This window comes from Myotis davidii, unplaced genomic scaffold (assembly GCF_000327345.1).
Source record: "Myotis davidii unplaced genomic scaffold, ASM32734v1 scaffold573, whole genome shotgun sequence".
Taxonomy (NCBI): domain Eukaryota; kingdom Metazoa; phylum Chordata; class Mammalia; order Chiroptera; family Vespertilionidae; genus Myotis; species Myotis davidii.
In genome coordinates, this window is record NW_006285997.1 from 1,075,186 (window position 1) to 1,091,624 (window position 16,439).

The window sequence follows — 16,439 nt, forward strand, 5'->3', positions numbered from 1 at the left end:
CTACTAAAAACATTAATGTGAAGTTTCTGTGGACATAAGTATTCAACTCTTTTGGGTAAATGCCAAGGTACAGGACTGCTGCTAGGTCATATGGTAAGAGTATGTTTAGTTTTGTATCGAGAAGTTTCGAGAATTTTCGTCCGTCTGTCCAGGGCATCTTCCCTTCAGCACGCGTGCTTCCTAGGCTGGCTATTGCTGCTCTTATAATTCTATTCTAGTATTTGCAGCTTCTCAATAAACAGTCCTCTTCTGGAAGTTTCATTTGGTTCTTCATTTTGCAAAAGAAATCTCTTGACCATCTCAGCTGCCTGTGTCGTGGCGAGATGCACACTGTACTTTTGGGGACACAGGAAGTGTCTGGGAGCCAAGATCTGGTTCTCGCTGGGAGGTGCCAGAAAACGAAAGGTGTCTCCCCGAGACTCCCGTCTCCACGCCATCCACTCAGACACACCCCGGGAGCTCCCAGGACAGGCCTCACAGACAGAATGAAGGCAGCTCCCAGCTGGCCGTCCTTAGGGGCAGGGCTGGAGTTTTCCAGGTGGGCCCAGTGTAATCCACGTCTTCACAACAGGAGGAGGAGGGCGGAGGCTCAGAGGCGCTGTGAGGAGGACCCGCCCCTGTCAGTGGCTCTAAAGGACGGAGAAGGGCTGAGGAGCCACAGAAAACCTTCTAGAAGCTGAGCAGGGCCCCCGGCCCACAGCCAGCAAGGGACCAGGTTCAGTCCTCCCACTGCGTGGACCTGAACTTGGCTCCCAGCCTGAGTGAGCTCCCACATGGACGATCCCCAGGGCTCGGGCCATGGCCCCTGGATCGGAGCCCTGGGGAGCCCGGGGCAGGGGAGCCAGCAGCCAGTCCCACCATGTGGCCTGCGGAAGTAAGGTAACAGATCTGTGTTGTTTCATGGGTGTGTTGATCTGAGTTGTTAACGTTTGTGTAACATGTTATGGCTGCGACTGATGTGTGTGAGGCTCAGAGGGCCTCGGAGGACCTCGGTGACCAGGGTGACCTGAGTTCACCTAACTAGCCAGGAAGAGAGATGGGCGAGGGGAAAAGGAGAGAATGAAAATGGAAGAGGAAAGAGGAGAGGTAGCCCTAGCCAGTTGCTCAGTGGATAGAGCGTCTGCCTGCAGACTGAAAGGGGCGCAGGTTCGATTCAGGTCAAGGGCCCGTACCTGGTTGCGGGCTGGATCCCCGGCCCCAGTCAGGGTGCGTGCAGGAGGCAACCAATCGATGTGTCTCTCACATCCATGTTTCTCTCTCTCTCTCTGTCTCCCCTGCTCCCTTCTATTCTCTCTAAAAAAAAAAAAAAATCACTGTAAACATCCTTGGGTGAGGATTAACTCTGAGAAACCAGTGGAGGTGGGGGGCGACATTCCTTTCGAGCTTCCTGCAGGATCCCAGGTCACCTTTGCTCTATAGGCTGATTCAGACGAGAGCTCCCAGGCAGGGCCCGACACAGCTGTGCTGCCCGCGGTCCAGGCCGAAGCCTCAGCCTCAGAAGACCTTGAGCTCCTAGAACAGCGGTTCTCAACCTTCTGGCCCTTTAAATACAGTTCCTCATGTTGTGACCCAACCATAAAATTATTTTCGTTGCTACTTCATAACTGTAATGTTGCTACTGTTATGAATCGTCATGTAAATATCTGATATCAGGATGGTCTTAGGCGACCCTGTGAAAGGGTGGTTTGACCCCCAAAGGGGTCGCGACCCACAGGTTGAGAACCGCTGCCATAGAAGGCAGGGCCACCGGAGGGGGAAGGATCTCACTCCCCATGGCTGAAAAGTCAGGAGACAAGTCCCTCAACTCTCTCTACACAGTGGAGTGTACTCTGCGAAAGGACCCCACTAACTGTTCCCTTTTTCTCCTGCGAGGCCCGCGGGGTTGTACCTGGTAAATCATCTGGGTGATTCTATGAAAGACGAGATGAGGGAAGAGCACCAGGCGTTGTGCCCTGTGGGTGCCCTCCAGGCGGGGAAAAGGAGCCGAGAGAGAGGAGGGCCCTCTTCCCCGCTATCCGTTCTCCCGGTTCCTCTCACTGCCTCTCAAATCTGTAGTTTCCTGCGGAGGCAACTGTGGAGGCGCCCGCACACCCACTCATCTGAAGGAAGATGCGTGGCTTCTGCCCTGAACAACCTTCAGGAGCCTTCAAAGTGGAATTTAATTATACATATACATACATATATTTTAAAACCCTCAGCATTTTGAGGATTTCAGCTCTAAAACCAAATTTATTATGTTCAAAGTTGTGTCTGGATAAAAGGCAAGTGTAACATGAAACTATTAATCCATTCATGCCATTTAGTGACTTGAATTATTCACAGCTGCTTCTATGTTTTTAATAGGAATATGCTTTTATCTGTGAGGCCGGTCAAATTGAAAGGAATACCCTTTGCTTTTAGAATTCTTCCGAGTTGAGGTCATTTTCACACAGCACCACCCCCGTGGCCTGGCGCACTTCATGAGCTCACCCATAAAGCATTTACATTTGGTGATTTGGTGGAAGCACTTCCCAGAAAAACTAGGCAAATTGAACAGTAACTGCTAAAGCAAAACGCTAGGCAACTCTTTCCTAATTTAAAGTGCTTTGAAGGTGTGAAGCCGTAAAATCCACTGCACCCCCCCCCCTTCCCCCGCCCCATTCCTCCTGGGATAGAAAGGAGATGATGTTTTACAAAGTAGTGGGTGGTGTCTGTCTGCTCTCTGTTTGGTGCACCTTGTCCAGCTAATTTGTGAGTTTAGCTGTAGCCCCTCCCCTTTTTATGCTGTGAATTCAGGAATCTTCTAGGTCAGGAAAAATCCTTCTGACTATCTGCTTCCTTCTCTGGAAGGATAATGTTTGTCTTCGCCAATCCCAAAGGGCCCAGGAAGCTCAAAAAGCATAATCCACAAAGACATCATCTCTAAGTAGCTCTACACATACAAGGGATCAGGGACGCTGTTTCTTCAACACTGTTCTCAACTCTAGCTTCACAGACTTAAGATACTGCAGAGATGCAGCAGGCAGAGCATGTATCCTTGATCGAAACCCAAAACTCAGAAATGTCATTTCAACCTGGAATATTTTATTTGGCTTCTAAACTTGGTTTGATGCCAAGCATTTAAAGAAGTAACATTTATGCCTACTAAGCATCTGAGTTTCGCTCTTTGCCCAATTCTGGAAGCATATCTGGTTTGCTAAGACTTCTGGGACCTTGGGGGTGGCGGGGGGTGGGGGGAGCACCGGGTTGCTTTCCTCCGGAGAATCTTGTTAATGGTTTATTCGGAATTGAGCTTCGCCTTTGTAGACCTGCCCTCTCTTCCTTTGAGATATCCCGGTCCTGTTAGTAGCACCTAAGGCAGTGGTTCTCAACCTTGGCTGCACATTAGAATCACCTGGGAATCTTTTTAAAATCCTGATTTCTGGGCCTCATCCTCTGGAAATTCTGTTTCTTTATTATGGGGTGGGGCCACAACATTAGTCACAAAGAAACAGAATTTCCGGAGGATGAGGTCCAGAAATCAGGATTTTAAAAAGATTCCCAGGTGATTCTAATGTGCAGCCAAGGTTGAGAACCACTGGCCTAAGGTCACATTTATTTTGTCTCAGTCTGTTTATTCCATGATGGAATGAATTAGGAATGCCTGTGTGTGGGGGGGTGAGGGACAGAGGTACTTTGCAGTAATTGTTTGGGTTGTAGGAGGGGCCATTATCGGTTATAAAATACGGATACTTGATTTGATATAAGGAACAGGTGCCAGAGTGGGGAGGCAGTGTGCCTAAGATCACCCAGCTGGTTATTAACCCGCGAGGTCGAGTTAAGCGCCAGTTTTCCTAACCCCAAGCCCAGTGATCTTTCTACTGCAGTGAAATGAGGATACAAAAGGAAGATGGCTTAGGGCAGAGTCAGCCAACTGTGGCCTGTGGGCAGATGTGCCCCCTGCCCAATTTGTAAATAAAGTTTTATTGGAACGCTGCTGCACCAACACTATTGCCTATGGCTGTTTTCACCCCCCGGGCAGAGCTGAGCAGTTCAGTCAGAGACTATCTGGCCTGCAGAATATAAAATATTCTCTCTGGTCCTTTACAGAAAAAATAAATAAATAAAAGAATTGCTGACCCCTCTCTGGCTTAGCGTGAAGATGACTGAAAAGTCTGGTCGGGCCCTTGGTGACAGGCTCTTTCATTGGCACCTGTGTTCCTAATTGTCCTTTAGAAGAAACTGTTTGGCTATTTTCAACATTGTCCAGCTCTCTCTCCATTAAGTACAAGTTGATGTCCACAAATGTGATGATCTCCTTAAAGAAGGATCAATACATCTGTTGAGAAGGCATTTCCCATAATGTGGGGATTAGTGTTTAATATTCATCTTCATAACATGATCTTGAGGGCAGCGGAGATATTGAATTCACAGTTGTGGGCTTGTGCGCAGGGCAGCCAGCGGCAGGGCTGGGGCAGGTGAAGGGCTGGCCTGTGAATGCTGGGATTAGGTGGATTAGTCCTTCAGGGCGAACTAAGAAATAGGCACTTTGGCTGCTAAGCCCCTTATCCCCTCCTCCTCCCTCCTTTGGGCAGAATTAATCACTTCTGTGCTCCCAAAGTACTTTGTACAGCGAACTATTACAGCATGTATCACGCCGCATTAAGGCAGTCGTTTGCACATGCGTCTCCCCAGTCAAATGGGAAATCCTTGAAAGTGAGGACAGTACCTTATTCACTCAGGCATCCCCATCGTGGGCACAGCCCCTGGCTCACCGTAGTAGCGACCTCCGTGGTTGATGAATGAATGTGTATTCTCATCTCAGAGGGCAAAGCAAGGACGTGTGACATCTCAGTACAAGGTACTGTGTGCAGTCCAGCACCCCATAGAAGGAGGTCCTCAGAGACCCCGACCTGGGGTTCCAGTGCCGGGCTTGCCTTTCAGCGGTGCTGTTCACTGCTGGTCTTTGGGTAGGGTACTTAATCTCTGAACCTCAGTTTCCTCATCTTTGAAATGGGCAGGATATAGACAACAGGTTTCTAACTCTCGTCTTCAGACCCTTGAGGAATCCTCCAAGACCCTCATGAGAAGTCTGCGAGGTCAAAAGTATTTTTATAGGAAGGCTAAGACATCACTGACATTTTCCATGGAGTTTTGGTGATTGTGCCAAAGCAGTGGTGGGAAAGCTCCTGGTGCCTTAGCCCGTGGCAAGACGCCATGTCGATAGAGTAGAGATTATTTTCTTTCCAATGGTACACAGGCAGAAAAAAATACATGCCATTTTCATTTAAGAATATCCTTGAGGCCGTACCGGTTTGGCTCAGTGGATAGAGCATTGGCCTGTGGACTGAAAGGTCCCAGGTTTGATTCCGGTCAAGGGCATGTACCTTGGTTGTGGGCACATCCCCAGTAGGAGGTGTGCAGGAGGCAGCTGGTCGATGTCTCTCTCTCTCTCATCTCTCTCTTATTGATGTTTCTAACTCTCTATCCCTCTCCCTTCCTCTCTGTAAAAAAATCAATAAAATATATTTAAAAAAAAAAAGAATGTCCTTGAGGATGGAGTTAAATCACTAATTTTGTTAATTTCAACCTTTGGGTACAATGTCTTCCCCTACTCTGTGTGATGAAATGGGAAGGAGGATAAATCAGTTTTGTTACACTGTGGAGTACAGTTGTGACCTTGAGGAAAAATCCTTGTTATTGAGTTGTCAGCTGAACTAGCCACCATTTTACACGGAACACAATTTTTACTTAAAGAATCACTTACAAACTAGTTTTCCAGGCTTTAGTATTGGGCAGATATTGTCTCAAAAATTAATGATGTGAATCTATCACTTCCAGGAAAACGACTAGTAGTATTTATTGCTAGTGATAGAATTAAGCTTTTAAGCAATATTTTGAATTTTTGAAAACTTGCATCTTCCACCATGAGCTTCAGAGCCTCTCAGTAGACTTTTCTGAAGAGATTGGTGGTGAGATAGGTGGGATTTTAAAATATTTTATAGTGAAATAAGACAACATTTGAAATATCTACATAACTTCGAATTGGTATAATCCAAATGACCAGGGCATGGTGTTACAAACCTTGCATAGGTGAAGATCCATTCAAAGTATAATAAAGGTGGGCCTCAAGAATAATAGATTTTGATATAAGAGAGCTATTATATTGGATGTAATGGATGCCTGAAACCATGGGTCATACTGAGCCCTTTATATACTACCATTTTCCTAGACATTCATACCGATGATGAAGTTTAATGCATGCATCAGGCACAGTGGGAGATTAACAACAATAACTAATAACAAAATATAACAACTGAACAATATCCTGTAGTGAAAGTTATATGTATGTCTCTCTCAAAAGGAAGCACAGTACAGCTTCCCTTTGGCATATTTGAGTTCCCAGAATCATTACTCTTGTGCTTTGGGGCGTTTTCAGGTAGAATAAGGGTTACCTGAACACAAGCACTGCAATTGTGCGACAGTCAATCTGACCACTCAGATGGCTGCTAAGTGACCAGTGGGCGGGGGCAGTATACAGTGCGGAGACGATGGACAAATGGATGGTTCACATCCCGGACTGGGTGGCATGAGATCTCATCCCGCTACTCAGAGCAGCATGTGATTTAAAGCTTATGAATCATTTGTTTCTGGAATATTCTTTTTAATATTTTCAGATCACAAGAAATGGGGTCTAAAACTACAAAATAATAGAGGTGGTTAAGTAAGTACAGCCATACGGGGAAGGAGTATATATCTTGCAGTGTGAATGAATCAAAATTACACCTATTTTTTTTTTTGTTAGGATGGCAAAAAAATATATTTCTTGGTGCATCACAGAATTTTAGTAATTGGTTTATGTGTGCCATGAGATGAAAAAAGTTGAAAATTGCTGGTTTAGGCCAAGAAATGAATGCCACAGTTTTCCTTCTTAAAATAAAGAACATTACAGATTTTACTGTATCCTTTAAAAATCACCTTGTGATTGCCACTTCTGCTTTTTGGAAAGTCAAAATATGGTTGCAGTATGTTTATACACAGATTGTATATGCAAATATATTTCTATAAAACAGGACTTAGGTCATTGTGTGAAAAATGGATGGATCTTTCTGGACCAACAGAATGTGATAACTTATCCCAACCATCTTATTGAAGGAAAAAAAGCCAATTGGAATAATGTTGGGAGATAAAGCGTACCAGCATTATTCTTTATGTCTTTTATTAATGAATTAGAATACACAAACTCAATAAAAAATTACATTAAAAACTCATAAACATTGCTCAAATCTTCTTTCCCCATCAGTCATGTTCATGAAACCGACATTTCCATTTAAATGGCAGTTAATAACAATAGAACTTTAGTGAGTCAAACAATATTTGGGCTCATTCATTTATTCACCATCTATTTGTTGAGTGTCAGATGATGTGCTAGATGCTGAGGCCTCGGTGTTGAATAGGATGTATTTCTTACGAGTTCAGTGGCCACCCTGGCTGGTGTGGCTCAGTTGGTTGGGTGTGGTCCTGTGCACCAGAAGGTCACCAGTTCGATTCCCGGTCAGGGCACATGCCCAGGTTGGGGGCTTGATCCCCAGTAGGGGGCGTGCAGGAGGGGTGTGTCAGTGGCCAATGGAGCAGATAAAGTGTAAACCAATAATTGAGAAAGGTCTCTCTTAAAATAGGGGAGCATGTGGTTTTGGAGAACAACCAATTTTAAACCCGGCTTTCCTCGCGTCTCAGTTATATGGCTGTCTCACCTTGCTAGCTTCAGGAACTTCATCTCTAAAATGGGAATAATATTTTCCATTTCATGGCTTTTTCCCCCCGATGGATTAAAGACAACATATTCAAAGCACCAAGCCCAAAAAGAAATTCCACCCGTGGAACAGTTTTATTACCTTATACTGCCCTGTAAAAGGCACTATGATATGAGCATGGACGACAGTGACTCACTTGGAGGTGGGGAAGGTAAGGAAAGAAGGTCAAGTGTTTAGAATAATGGGGTGTTTCTAACGGGAGAACTGCAGGCAGGGAGATTTCCATGCACAGAACCAAGGACTTGTGCTCAAGTCTGAGGAACCCTGAGGGGTTTGGTGAGGTTGTAGCCTTGGGTGCAGAAGAGATGACATGGAGATGGCGAGTTAACGGTCCTCACTCACAGAGGCCCTGTTACGATTCAAGAGTTTTAGCAACAGCGATCGGAGTCGAGATGACATGGAGATGGCGAGTTAATGGTCCTCACTCACAGAGGCCCTGTTATATCCTGCAGACGATTCAAGAGTTTTAGCAACAGCGATCGGAGTGAGATAAATAAGTCAGAGCAGTATCTTGAAGCTAGACTTTATAGGATTGAGTGTGGATGTGGGATTGATGGAGGGAAAGGCAGAGAGACTTCTAGATTTCTGATGTAGGTTAGTAATTGTGGGCATCACTAATCAGAAGAAGGAATTTAGGAGAAAAGGTGGGTCTGGGAGAAAATGATAAACTTTTATTTCATTCTCTTAAGTCTGATTTGTCAGGACCTTAGACAGGGAAGAGCCGGGTGGGAGAGCAGATTGGAGAGCACTGAGCGTGCGGGCAGAACAGAAGGCGGGGTCTCGAGTCTGACGCGGCTCTGAGCACTGGCCTTGTGACGGTGTGCCTCACCTCTTCTTGTTCTAGAAGGTGCTGAGCGGAGCTTCACTTTGTAATCGGGAAGTTGCATAAATGTCTGGGTCTTGGCTCTAAATTTTCTCATAAATGAAATCGGAATGAGAAACAATTACTCGATAGCCTTCACAGGGTTGCTTTGAGAATCACATTTTTAAAAATTTATTTTTCAATTTCAGTTTACACTCAGTAGTATCCTGGATTCGTTTCAGGCGTGCGGCAAAGTGGTTAGGAAATCGTGTACTTTACAGAGTGGTCCTCCGGCCGCATCCAGTGCCCACCGGCCCCATAGTTACCTCGACAGTATTGACTGTATTCCCCGTGCTGTACCCCACATCTCGGTGGCCATTCTGCAACTACCCATTTGTACTGCTCACCCCTTCACCTTTTCCACCCCGTCCCCTACCCACCACCGAAATCCCTTTAAAATGTTGCATCTGCAAGCAAAGGATGCCAGATACGGCGATTACAGACAAAGAGAGTCAGGTCAGCAGAAACGGAGCGCTAAGACATGTCACTGACGGGTCCCGCTGCTCTGGGCGACACTGTGGAGCCGGATCATTGACTGCGGAGCCGCGGAGTCAGGAGGCCTCTGGGCCGCGCTGCCGCCTGTGAACATCAGCCGTTTGTCTTTGGGACCCCGGGCAGGTATTCAGTCTCGTTTCTACAATGGGCATCATCACAGGTCCCATTGGGGAGATTAATTGGGGAGATTAAACGCGGGTGCATAAAGCATCCCGGACAGCGCTGGCTCGTAATTAGGGCCTCGGTGTGTAATGGGAAGTTTTACTGCCGTCATCAGAGGCGGGAGCAGCATAATCGCCATCATCAAATGCAGGTTTTGTGCGGCTGGGATGTTGGGGATCATCGCGGCCGGTTTATAGGTGAGGAGCAGCGAGCCCAGAGCTGTTAGACACTCCAGCGCGTGCACCTGGCGAAAAGCAAGACTGAGCTCTGGTACCGATCAGCGTGGACACTTGTCACCACTCTGGTAAAGCCAGACCCTGTGCCTTTGTGAGCAGGTGAAGCAAAAGCAACATTATAGTTGATACTTAGTATGTCTTCACACACACAAGAGAGGGAAGTGTGTTTTATTAATGACTTGCCAACGGATAGAAGTTTCTCTGTGTGTGTTACTTCAGGGTGGCATGAACCATTATGGGTATGTGTGTATTAGATAACATATAAATAATATATTCATAATGTACATATATGTTCAGATAACATTTCATAGTTACTCAGTAGTAGTTTTCACACTGCTCAATATTCAACGGGAAACAAAACACCTAGATACCATAAGCTACTTCTTCGATGTAACTGCGATTTTATACTATTTCCTGGTTTATTAGGTAAATTAGACTCAGACTTTAAGAGATTGTCTTGTTTTGTAAGTTTACAAACTGAAAATGCTGGGCCGCGGGCTGCAGTCACTGACCTCCCGCGCATTTGCACACCGAAGGCGGCACAGCGTTTCATGACACGCGAGCTTCATCGAAAATGTTTTTACCTGCAGAGCCCAGAGCACTTCATAAATATAGATGATGTTAATCAAAGACTGGGATAAATACATGGGTTTTGTATTATACCCTGAAGATACGTAGATTTGGATTCGTATTAGATGTGTGCCGGCTACTTTAGGAGTCAGGTCGAAATGATAAAAATGAGCACCAATTCTTGCTGTCTGCCCGTAGTAAGTGCTGCCAAATAAAACATGGTGAGCATTGCCAGGAACAAACACTAGCTGGATCATAAGACCCTAAAAACAAAAAATCTAAGCTAAAGAGTGGCAAAGGAAGCAAAACAAAACCAAACAAAACGAATATGTCACATATTAGTTAAATGGTATAGAGAAATGAAGAAAAAATAGACCTGCAGTCTTAATTTAAGCACATTATGGAAATGAATAGCTGTCGTTTTGCTTGGAAGATATAGTTTATAATTATTGAATTGGGAGTTTGATCCTCTTCTTCCTTTTAAATTATATTATCATTCTTGCTCTTCTGAGTTTCTTTAGCTGCAAAATTCGTTTTTGCAGTGGGACATTTTTTAAACCCCTGAAAACTTGTTTAATCTTAATCCTTATTAATTACATGCAAATAAAAACAGTGAAAGAACATTTCATCACTTAAAACAATATTCACAAACGTTTAAAACAGTGATGCTGAGAAGGCAGGGAAATGGGTGTTCCTGTACTCGGTTAGAGCAGCGGGACACTTTTTTAGTAAAATCATGAGGTCCTGCCTCACTAGAAAGCAACAACACGCCCCTCATCCCAGGCGGTGTCAGAAGTTCATGGTGAAGATCTCAGCACCTCACTTGCTGTTGTGGCGGCTTTGGTTACTTGGTGATCTTGGTGCCTTGGGTTTGGCCAAGTGCATGAAAAGTAAACTAAAAAGTTGCATTGGGGATTGAAGTTTTCAGCTAATCTGCGCTCACAAGCATAAAAATAGTTCATGTTCTGAATTAAGTATGAGAAATATTTTTCTGCCCAGGAAGTTAGTTTCGATGAAAGTATTTTATCTGAGGAGGCAGCCTGCTTAAATGACTTTCCTTTGGGTTTAATTTTGTGTTCTTTTTTATCTTAAGCTCATAAAAAGTGATAAGATGTAATTCTATAAAGACTTAATAAATATCACGTTAGCCGAGGGCAGTGTCTCTATGGAAATGAGGAAATACGGGGGTATTCACTTGAAGCGTTTGATCTTTCCTGGCAGAATGAGAATCCTCACCTTATCTAGTTACCTGCAGGGACACATCCTCCTCCCGTCGCCCCCACCCCGTAGCTCCACTGTGCTTCTAAAATGTTTCAACTCGATGTGTTTAAATAACCCAAAATCTACCAATGATCAAGCATTAGTATATTCAATACAGACCCAAAGTAATTCCCCCAAAAAAGTTTTCCTGCTAAAATGACCCAATCAAAAAGGAAAAATGGTTTGACCTCACTTTTTGCTCAAAAATGAGAATCAGTTATTGAATAAAGTGCAAAACTAAGACGGCTGAGAAAGTTAGGAAAACTCTTCAGGCACCTCATTTTGCTCAATATCTTTTGATTTGTATGACTTTTCCCTCAACGTGCTTAGTCCTGAAAAGAGAGGATGGTGTTAAAATAAGGGAAAAGCACTTTAGTACAGAGGAGGGCTCATCATTCTTACTCGGTTTCCGGTTGCTTTACCTTCGAGGGGGATGTATTAAGGAAACCAGCCTGCATGAGGAAAAGGCGATCAGCAACCCTACTTACTCGATAGCCCACACACAAAGAATTACACACACACATACACACACACACACACACACACTGTACTGTCAGCGGGGTACTTACTGAAAATCGATATCCACCCTTTCTTTCTTCACCCTTTCTTTCACCGTTTGAAAATGCCAGGGATGTGGGGACACATATATTTTGACATAATAAAAAATAAGCCTGACATTTGCCTGACTTGCCTTTTTCAGAAAGAGATGGGTGAGGACACGTAGCCATATATAAAATTGGGGGTAAGAATGGAAGAACAGTCAAAATGGAGTCACTGTATTCTCATTCTTTTTGAACTGTGTTGTCGTCTTAGTTGCCTTGAGGAAACGGTCTCGTCTTCATGAAATACTATGACAGGCTAATGTCACGAGTTTGAAATGAGTACTTCCTTTTCTTTAGGCTCTTCTTTCCCCTCCATCCTTCCCTTCCTTCTTCCTGTCCCTGGCTGCCTCTCCTCTTTTCCTTCCTCCAACTCATCACTTCGTACGTGCATTGAACAGAACGCCACGAGCACAGGGCCTGTAGGCCAGGAAGATGCTGCAGAAGAAGACGGATGTGGTCCCTGTCCCCAGGAACAGAGACTAGTAAACAGAAGCCTCGAGGCAAATCATTCGCGTTCATTAACTTTTCAATACACACGAAGAAAGAAAGGGTGGGTATCGATTTCCAGTAAGTACCCCGCCGACAGTACAGTGTGTGTGTAAGTATAATTCTTTGTGTGTGGGATATCGAGTAAAGAGGGTTGCTGATCTGGGAGCCGATGCTTGAAGACATGCTATGTATGGTTCACATGGAAACTTTCTCTGCACTGAACAGTTAGGTGGACACATGCTGTTTGGGGTTTTGAAAAGGTCCATATTTTATACATGAGCCATGAAGAGCCACGGGCCCCTGGGGCTCCATCTTCACTTACATCCTTGGATGCTGCCTTCATCCACGGCAGCCCCCATCTCCTGTGACTCAGTTGAGATCTGAACCCCAAACTCCCAATCTTGACAAAGTCATGGGTAAGGTCCAAGTCTAACCTGACCTGGTGGTACTAGCACCAGCCTATGGTCTTTGTCCTCCTGCTAAATAAAAATACTTGTTTATTTAAAAAACCCAGAGGGCGCCGTAACCGGTTTGGCTCAGTGGATAGAGCGTCGGCCCAGGTTCAATTCCAGTCAAGGGCATGTACCTTGGTTGTGGGCACATCCCCAGTAGCGGTGTGCAGGAGGCAGCTAATCGATGTTTCTCTCTCATCGATGTTTCTAACTCTCTATCCCTCTCCCTTCCTCTCTGTAAAAAATTAATAAAATATATATTTTTTAAAGTCACTTTAAAAAAAATAAAAAACCCAGAGGGCAGCTGATGCAGAACAAGTTAATTAAGGAAAATCATCCCTAAGTACTAACCATAACTGTATTCTTTTTTAAAAAATATATTTTATTGATTTTCTTTATTTTTTACAGAGAGGAAGGGAGAGGGATAGAGAGTTAGAAACATCGATGAGAGAGAAACATCGATCAGCTGCCTCCTGCACACTCCCTACGGGGGATGTGCCCGCAACCAAGGTACATGCCCTTGACCAGAATCGAACCTGGGACCTTTCAGTCCACAGGCCGACACTCTATCCACTGAGCCAAACTGGTCAGGGCCATAACTGTATTCTTAATTCTGTCCATAATCAGAAACTAAAAGTGCCATTTGAGCCCTAGCCAGTTTGGCTCAGTGGATAGAGCGTCGGCCCAGGTTCAATTCCGGTCAAGGGCATGTACCTTGGTTGCGGGCACGATCCCCCGTAGGGAGTGTGCAGGAGGCAGCTGATCGATGTTTCTCTCTCATCACTGATGTTTCTAACTCTCTCCCTCTCCCTTCCTCTCTGAAATCAATAAAAATATATATTTTTTAAAAAGTGCCATTTGGGTGCCCTTTCCAAATACTTCTGAAACAGTGTGTGTGCGGATTTGTGTGCGTGACAGCATTTTCTTCCTGCTGCCATCACAGGCCTAGGAGTGTGAAGCATACATCCATGTAACCTGATTTGTTCTTAACGTTGTCATCTGAGTGTTTCCAGTGGCCTTAATGTGCTGTTATACCTGCTAGGATATGAACAGGCCAACCCCATTCATTGGTAGGGGTTTGCTCTTTTCCTACCTACTAACCGTCTTCTATTAAATATGACCTTCCCGCCATCGGGAAGATCACAGAAATGCTGTGAAGTTGAAATGGTCACTGAGCTTCACTGTGCATTTTTATTAAAAAAGAAGACAGTGTGTTTGGCAGCCACACCCAGGAGGAGGCAGGAAGGCTGACAGATGAGTCTGTGATTTTCAAGTAACTCCTTTAGGGCAAGGTGATTTCAGCCTCCCCCATTCTGCGTATGTTCACGGAAACCTAAGCTTCGGGTAACGGAGGGATTATGAGTGATGACACCCATAATTGAGGTTGTTAGATGTGATTAGTATATTGTTACTGTGAGAAAACCGCACAGAACCATACTTAGATACAATTTTAAAATCGTGTCACTCAGCTCTCACGTCTCTGTTTTTCTTTTCAACTATCTCATAAACATCTGAGATCTGAATGCTCGTCTCTGATGGATGCAAAGAGCGTTTAAGCTAACACTCAGCTGTTTGTCTGTTATGTTTTCAAACCTTTTGCAGCTTCTGTTTGGTATTCAGTGGGCTGGTGTGAAGGAAACCATCTGCCCCACAGCTGCAAAGATACTACCTTCATTCTGCTTGGCAAAAGGCAGCCAAATGCCCTTGTCACAGCCCGGACGGTGGCTTGGGCCTCCCACCATATGCTTTCCGCGGTAGGCCTGGCCCTAAGTCATTCCACACTCAGAAGATGCAATTAGCCTCTTGACATATTCCCTGTAATTATGTTAATAATCTGTGCTTATTTCTATAACATTGTGTGGTATTGACCAATGAATATTTTAATATTCACTTTAGTAATTTTCATTTGGGTCTACCCTTCTGGACTGTGAACTCCCTGAGGGCAAGGATATCCCTTTCATTGTCCTTGAGCAGATAACTGGCCCAGAACCACGCACTGCACTGCAGCCCAGGACTCAGCAGTGTGCCCCTGGCATCTCGTCATTTCTTCCTTACGTATCCTCGCACTTCATTCTCTTTACAAGGCCCTCAGGGACGGACTTTGTTTTTTGGTTTTCTTCATGTGGTTCTTAGTGCTGTGCTTTGAAGAAAGCAGATGTTCCATAAATACCACCTGAATAAAGAAACCCCACCACATAGTTAGTGGTTTTTATGGCCCATAACAAAGAACATGCTGATAATATATATTCTGAATAGGAGACCGTATCTTACAATTTTATTGTACATTTTTCAATGGTTGGATCCTTATAGTATCCAAAGATAATAAGCTCTTTGTAATCTAAATATTTTATAGTACATTGATAAATAATATTACAAAATAATGCTGTAAGATATTAATTTGAAGTGAACCTATAGCACAATGTGGAAAAAATATAATTTAAAAAATGTGGTGGTATGCCTTCCAAGCAACAGACACAAATTGTTTCTACACTTAAAAGGAATTTCTACTTTAATCATATGACCAAGTTAACCACAAGTCTTCCTGAATTTTCATGAAAATTCAGAAGATAATTTTTTAGTAATCTAAGGTTCTCTTAATTTTAATTCTAAATCATTATACTTTCCATCTATGCTTGGCTAGACCAAGGAGTCTTACCTAGATTCAAAGATGGGCAAGATCATTGACTTGGAGTTATTTCAAATTTGCTTTTATTTCACCACTAGCACAGCAAAGGATCTACATTGTAAGGTGCAGGGGCATCATGGATTTAATGGGAACACCGGAGATTTGCTGATCTTGGCTGTCATGTAGAAGCAGACATCCCTGCCAAGTAAGAGGATCCTAAAGCGATGGGCTGGCTGCCCTTTGCCCCACGCAGCCTGTGAGCACCAGGGGACACGGCAGTGGTCCAGCTGGTCAATGAGCATGCCACCCAGCCCGTGTCTCTCACCCAGCATTTCAGGCCTTGCCAGTCCCCTGTGCCCGCACTGGGATTTGTTCTCTGCCAGTGCCTGTGTACGGGGCCTGGGCGTTCTTCATGCATAGCCAGAATGGAACTGTTTTGGATGTAACCCACCCATGACCTACCTCCTTCACAGTTTCAGAGGATTCACAAGTGAAATGATTGAAGAGTGGAGTTGTTTTCACACTCTGCAATCCTATCGCACTTCTAATCCTAGCTAGAAATTTAAGTTCATCTTGGAGCCTCCTCCTCACTCTGCGTCATTGGCATTCTGGCCTTCCCAACTGCCCCAAGTAAAGAAGTGCCCCTTTAAACACTGGTTTAACATCCTCCAATCTACACCTTTATTTCCTAAGTCGACACTGTAAACAAACACGTGGAAAGCGTCCAATGGACAAACACTGGGTGCTATATTCTGAGCAATCCTTTGCAAAGACCTCAACCTTGAATTGACCGCTCCCCAGCTGCTGCCAGAAGCATCAAAGGGAGGCCACTGGCATCTGAGACTGGTGGTGTTTGCACCGATTCCTCTACATTTTTTCTGGTTTATGTTAAGAAAAAGATCACCAGCCCGAC

At 44.6% G+C, this 16,439-nt stretch overlaps 1 protein-coding gene and 1 long non-coding RNA gene across 2 annotated transcripts in view; both read left to right on the plus strand.

Moving 5' to 3' along the window:
• IMMP2L (inner mitochondrial membrane peptidase subunit 2) overlaps positions 1 to 16,439 on the plus strand; it is a 493,363-nt gene that overhangs the window by 438,474 nt on the left and 38,450 nt on the right. The window lies entirely within an intron of this gene.
• Positions 33 to 12,608, plus strand: LOC107182050. The gene is made up of 3 exons (XR_001512767.1): positions 33 to 67; positions 2,678 to 2,683; positions 12,598 to 12,608. It is a non-coding gene; the product is annotated as an uncharacterized LOC107182050 (long non-coding RNA).